The sequence below is a fragment of the Palaemon carinicauda genome, chromosome 15 (assembly GCF_036898095.1).
Source record: "Palaemon carinicauda isolate YSFRI2023 chromosome 15, ASM3689809v2, whole genome shotgun sequence".
NCBI lineage: Eukaryota > Metazoa > Arthropoda > Malacostraca > Decapoda > Palaemonidae > Palaemon > Palaemon carinicauda.
This window is the reverse complement of record NC_090739.1, coordinates 75,183,769-75,191,268: the sequence shown is the minus strand read 5'-3', so window position 1 is coordinate 75,191,268 and position 7,500 is coordinate 75,183,769. Positions and strand designations below refer to the sequence as shown.

Sequence of the window (7,500 nt, the reverse complement as noted above, 5' to 3'; positions counted from 1 at the left end):
AAACCCGAAAATTATATTCTTAGCAAGACAAGTTTTACCGCAAAACGAGGTCTCTATAATGCATTCTTAAATAGACAAGGACATAGCAAAGGGAATTTAGGCAATGAAGTAATGCTAGAAGATATCATATCAAATGAAGATATCAGAATCATGTTAATCTTGTTTTGAAACCTAAGAAATCTGTGATTATGAATGGATTGAACATCTAAAGATAATTGTTTAAGCCAATCAAAGATATGCCTTTAATGCCATTTAAGGGCCTTCTTGAAGCATACTCTCTTTTTAAGAGGTCGTATCCATAGAGGCAGGGAAAAGAAAATTATACAGAATTTGAATCTCGCGTAGCCTAATTAAGACTATTTCTAATTGCTTATTCTAACTTGTTTACGTTTATTGAAATCGATTAATTGAAGCTCTGAGACCGATGTAGAATTACATAGATTTAATCTGAGGTTTGCTATATTTTAATAATTGCTTCAAATTTATAGGATTGAAAACATATATGGAAATACTTGAAAAAAAATCAATCGATAATAACGCTTAAAAATAATGGCCGTCGTTAACCTCATGTCCTTATGATCGATACCTTAAATCATAATAACGAGTATAGATTGAAAAAAGACATGAAATCCCCAAAAGGTTTTCGAAAATTCCTAACATATGGAAGATACACCGGATCCTAAACGGTGCCATGATGAATGTCAACCGCTGATTCCGATTCTCGGGAATGGATGAGCCACAGTGGCACTGGCACTGGTACTCGGGTCTCAGGTCTCGGGAGTCGGGACTCACGCCTCACGGCCACGGGAGCAACTCCTCAGTTGGACATTGACCTTTGTTCGGAGTGTCCACGCGCTCCTCGTCTCCAAAGCCTCATCCATGTGCTCCTATCTTCCAAGAGTTAACTGTCTGAAATAACAAAAGATGGTAGTGTGAACTTTTCTTTCTTCCGCTGATTCAATGGGAGGGAAATGCGTCCTCTCAAGCAGCCGTTACGCGATAGTGGATGTATTTGAAAAAGAAATATATCAGAATATTTCTTTCGCTAGAAAGGATCAACCAAATATACATCTAGCAAGGTAGATGTTTATTATTTTGTGTCTTCTCTACAACTCTGGTGTAATATTGAAGTACATTCACATACATATTCAAAGGCTGAATACGTTTCAAGTTACTCTGTTAAAACGGGAAATTCTGAATTTGCTTTCTTCAGCAGTCAGGTAAAGGTGAGAGAGGGGGTAACCTTAGTATAAATTAGACATCTTATTCTATAAATACGTAAAATAATGGGTACATTCTCTTGGGGACAAAGGATTTGAGATATCGTATCTTTAAGTGAAAAATATGTAAGTACTGTAGCAGGTTAGATGTCGCTTGGCGCAATATTTTCATTGATGAACAGCACAGCAGTAGATAGATAGCGAAGGAATAAGTTAGTATCTAAATAAATATATGATTGAATTGATTAATATGTATATATATATATATATATATATATATATGTATATATATATATATATGTGTGTGTGTGTAGATAGATAGATTTGTAAGTAATAATCGAGGAATTAATGTACAGATGGATAAATCAATAAACGGCAAGGTGAATGTTGTACGCGGAAGTTATTTGTAAAACTTCCACAACACTACTCCAATTCGTTGAAATGGAGAACCCTGAACTCCTTTGACTCTAAACGTCAATTCAGTTAAAAGCAGAATTCCTTAACAAATTTCATCTTCCTATTACTATATGCTCTTGTATATCCTCATCAATTAATACAGCGATGGAATAAAGGTCACCCTTTGGAGAATGGCCTCAACAATTCTAGCGTTCCAAGACATTGCATTTTTTTTTTTTTAAGTAGTAATTCGTCAGATTTACTGTAAGTACTGAGCGAATATAAACCAAGGGAGACGGAGAGAAACCATGGAAAGATTGTGAGAAAAAATCACTCTTCCAGCATCAGTAAGTGTTAGTTGCCTTTCATTTAAAACATATTGGACACTAATGAGGTAAGCATTACGATAATTAATATTAAACAAGAGAAATCATCATATTAAGTTAGAAATTATGTAAAACATGAGTTTTTTTTTTTAGTGATAACAATTATATGCATTCTGGCAAACACAAGCATTTCTTTTAGTAACCCGAATGAAAGAAAATTAATCAAATGAAAAATATGGAATGTATTCATATGACTGAACTACAATTAATGGTGAGAAATTTCTCAACGAAGACGGACATTGAAATTTGAGGTCCCTTCACAGAACACCAACGAAAAATCATGAATATTATTGAACCAAGTCAAACCAAATTTTAATGTGAAAATGATAAAATGTTTAATATTTGGGGTACCTCAATGCTATATAAAAAAAGATGTTTATTCATTCATATACATAATTAAACGATTGTTAGTTTCAAGTCATGTCTGCAGGGCCACTTCGATGTCATTAATATTTAGAGAGAGAGAGAGAGAGAGAGAGAGAGAGAGAGAGAGAGAGAGAGAGAGAGAGATAATAAAGCCTAAACACAATTATTATTATAGAAACATATGTAACGGGTTTATTCGGAAATTACTTAGTCCTTGTATTCTAAATTTAGTCGATTTTTTAAAATCTTTTTCCCCTTTTTTTATCCTAAATTATATTTTGCATACAAAGAATATTTAATTTTCATTTATACAACAAAGCATTTTATTCATTTTTCTCATTAATTGCCGGTATAAAACCTACTTCTCTGAATGAAAAATGTGCAGATATCTGCATGCGCACATTCACACGATAATCTATGTTTTTAGGCTTAATAAAAAAAATTCGAGAATGTATACATAAACACAAACATATACTAAAGATATATATATATATATATATATATATATATATATATATATATACATATATATGTATGCATATATATATATATATATATATATATATATATATATATACATATATCTATCTATCTATCTATATATATATGTATATATATATATATATAAATTATATATATATATATATATATATATATATATATATATATATATATATATATTCCTTTCTGATTGGGATACCTTAACGTGTTGAAATTGTTTGTGTATCGCCATGATCAGCAAAGCTGTGCTAATCAGGGCCACCCATGCTAGGTTGGTTTGTTGTGAGAGATCAGACTAAATTCTCCGCCATCACCAATCCAAGGCGGCAGGCGTGGTGATGAAAATGGACAAACTCCAGACATGACTAAGGACACGTCTGAATGTGTGAGGCTTTTGTCCTGCAGTGGACTAGAAACGGCAGCATTTGTTGTTGCATATATATGTATATATATATATATATATATATATATATATATATATATATATATATATATATATATATATTTATATATATATATATATACATATATGTATATATATGTATACATATATACATATATATATATATATATATATATATATATATATTTTTATATATATATATACATATATGTATATATATGTATACATATATACATATATATATATATATATATATATATATATATATATATATATATATAAATATATATACGTGTCCTATATATAACATATATATATATATATATATATATATATATATATATATATATATATATATATATATATATATATATATGTATACATCTTGACCAGTTCTGTTACCCTTAATGTCCATCTAATATCTGTCATTTTCATAATATGTCATGCTCATGTCTATTTTTTTTTCTGACTAGTTGTTAGAATGTCCTCTACTTTAGTTTGCTCTCATAGTCATGATGCTATTTTTCTGTCTCTTAGTGTTATTCCATCATTACTCTTTCCATAGCTCTTTGAGTTGTAACTAGCTTGTGTCCTAAGGATTTAGTAGGGCTACAAGTATCTGATGCATAATTTGATACCGGTAGGGCCATCTGAGGGTTTAGTTTGTTTATTATTTTGTTTACCAAAAGCTCTCCACACCATGCTTAGCTTTCTTTTAATTTCGATGTCATGTCCTGGGGAAACAATTACTGTCTGTCCTGACTTCTGAGTAAGTATATTCATTAACAATCCTTAGAGGTTTGACCATAACCCTTATTTGTTGTCTCAGCATTTTATTGAATATCATCTAAGTTTTACTCATATTCATTTTCAGTTCTACATCTCTGCTTTCTCTATTCAAATCTTCTATCATCTTTCGAAATTCCTCCCATGATTCACTAAACACAAATATGTCATCTGAAAACTGTTAAGGTATTCCCCATTAATATTAATTCCTACATTTTTGCAATCTAAATTCTTAAAAATTTCTTCTAAGCATTCTGTGAATAATTTAGGAGAGATGGGGTCATCTGAAAATCTTAAGTTGTTAAGGTATTCCCCCATTGATTTTAACGCCTACATTTCTAAATTCTGAAAAAAAGCTTCTTCTAGGCACTGTGAATCTGTCTAACTCCTTTCTTAATCAGAATTTTCTCACTATCGTTATGTAGTTTTAGGATGGTTGTGCTTCCTGTATAGATATATCCAAGTGTTCTAGAATAAGATTCACATATTCCTTGTCTTTGAAATGCTTTCATTACTGCTGAAATTTTGACACAATCAAATGCTTTCCAATAATCCATAAATGCCTTTATAGAGATTTGTCTTACTCTGTTGACTTGTTCATTAGCTCGTTAATTACATGGGTATGGTCAGTTGTGGAATACACACTTCTAAACTCTGCCTGCTCTCTTGGTTGATTAAATTTTAAGTGTATTTCTATTCGGCCCAATACGATCTCCGTAAATATCTTCTTATAATACTGAGAGTAAACTTATTCGGTGGTAATTTTAAGGTTTTTGCGTCTCTCTTTTTGTGAGTTAATATAATGATAAAGCTTTTCTAAGCTGTAGGAATAGAACATTCTTACAGACATTTCGTGTAAAGTTCTGCGAGTTTTACTTTTAGGAAATTTCCTCCATCTATTATTAAATCAGCTAATCGGCCATCTTCTCCTGCTACTTTGCCCCTTTTCATGCCATATAATGCTCTCTTTACGTTCCCTACTGTTACTTTTGGTACCTGCTCAGATATTTCATAATCTTTTATTGACAAAGTTATTTCTTATATCAATATTGCACTGTATAGAGATCCTCTGCAATTTTGATTTCTCCATCTCTTTTGTTGACACTTCCATTTTTATCCCTCAGAACAAATTTCCGTTGGCAACCTGTTTCAATTCTTCTTTTCATCATTTTGATGTTTTTTCCCTTCTTTAGTATTTCCTCAATTTTGGTCTCATTATGTTTACGGATGTCTTGGGTTTTTATTTTGTTTATTGTTTTGGAGAGTTTTGCTAATTCTATTTCATCTCTCATTTTCAATCTTTTCCTTAATAGTTTTATTGGTGTTTTTCATAGTTTTCCTGGATCTTTTTTACAAATTTTTCCACATATCTCTTGTGCTAATCCAAGTTTTTATTTTTATTTTTTTTTATTACTGTCTATTTCTTTCTTACTTGTTACCATTTCATCATGCAGCTGGGAGTACCTATTTTGTATTGCAAAACTGAATTCATCAGATGTTTCTCCTATTACAAAAGTATTTATTTCTTTCTTAAAATTAGTTTTCCTCTCTCTTTCCTTAGATCTAGAAAAAGTTTACGTTTCACAGTTCCGTGGTCAATTGGCGTTAACTTACACACACACACATATATATATATATATATATATATATAAATATATATGTATGTATGTATGTGTGTGTGTATGTAAATGTCACCCACGAATGGCATTTAATACCGAATTCTATCTTGGGAATATATATCCACTTGAAATTCATTTTATGGTAACATATATTCCCAAGATAGAATTCGGTATTAAATGCCATTCGTGGGTGATATTTACATTGATTGAAATCACGTGTGCTTGTGATATATGTTCATATATATGTATGTATGTATATATATGTATATATATATATATATATATATGTATGTATATATATATATATATATATATATGTATATATATACGTATGTATATATATTTACGTATATTTTTATGTATGTATATGTATATATATCACCAACACCAAGGATTTTATTCTTTCAAACAAGCCGCAAATTTCCTTTAATATTGAATTAGCTGTAACGCAGAATCACAGTCCCGTAGAGAAATTCCCCTTTTAATAAGTACTTCTGGACTTTTGAGGACTCGAACCATAACTCCAAGTGGTAATAAGGATAAAAATTTGACTTGTCCCATTCGATGGAAGGGATTAAGTCAAATTTATACCATTCTTAACCATGTCTGGTAGCGTGAAAATCGTTCTCTCTTTTCCTTGCCGTGTTTTTTTTTCCTTTTTTCAAATATGGGATGACTTAGACCCCAAAGAAAATTCACATGTATGTATCTATTCCTAGTGATTGAAATGATACGAAATTAAAATATCGGTATAGTAATACTGTTTCAGTCCTTATATATTTTCTTTTTGTGTGTATTTAGGTATGCAGGATTTTGTCCTCTTGTATTCTAATGGAATAAGACCAAATGTTGACAAATACAGGTTAGGATAAGGCTGACTCAATAATTTCGAGTTACTTTCATCGTTTACTCTTTTCACGCAGGAGACCTTGCAAAAAGTACTATACATAATCACGTTACTCATAGATGTTGTAATCAACTCTCAGTTGGTTTCGAAGCCTATATTTTCAGTTGAAATCTTAACTGGAGTTGGAGGTTTCACCAAAAGTACTTGTTCTGATTCACTGCTGCTGGTACATTAAAGATGTTTAAAGGTTTAAAGATCGCTCATGTATGAGAGAGGCTAAAGATAGTGATGATGCCCTAGCAGGACGTTGCCCTAGAGAGTGACCATATACACATATGATCAGTGTCAACCCCGCTCTCCATCCAAGGTAGGACCAGGAGTGCCAGCAATGGCTGCTGAAGTCTCATCAGGTAGACCTATAGTGTCCCCCAAACAACATCCCTCCTTAGCTCACAAGGGTGATGAGGTTGCAGACAATACAAGAAACTTCCGAGCTTGGGCGGGTCTCGAACCCCAGTCCAGCATATTACTAGGCAAGGACGTTTGCAATAGGCTACCACAACTCCAAGATTATGAAGTCTCATTGCTTCACATCTTGATCCTTTTCCTATTACATGTTTCAGTGTTCTACTTTGGTCTGAACGATATTGTTGCTTTTTGAAGCGACTGGGTCCAGCCCAAAATCTTGTACAAGCTCCGCCACCAAGCATCATGATTAGTCGTGACCTTTTCACAGTTGAGTCATATTAACATAACCCTAATAATAATAGAAAATATTATAGGCAATTGTGATACCTTAAATAGTGACCCCATTGCAAGCAAAGCGAGCCACGTCTGAGCAGAGACCATTTGAGTGGCAGCTAATCACGATACTTGTGGGAGGAGCATGTTAAAGATTTTGGGATGGAAATAGCTGCAGCCTTTGCTTTCATGACAATTTACTACTCGCACATGGTCCTGTTAAATTTTGGCGCCA

General features: G+C 32.1%; 1 protein-coding gene across 2 annotated transcripts in view; it reads left to right on the top strand.

Moving 5' to 3' along the window:
• The first annotated feature begins 833 nt into the window (after window positions 1-833).
• The window catches only part of LOC137654321 (uncharacterized), a 16,104-nt gene continuing 9,437 nt past the window's right edge, over window positions 834-7,500 (top strand). For both annotated transcript variants that reach the window (XM_068387945.1, XM_068387946.1), the window contains exon 1: window positions 834-1,079. The gene's annotated coding sequence lies outside the window, so the exon portion shown is untranslated. The remainder of the gene's footprint in view (window positions 1,080-7,500) is intronic.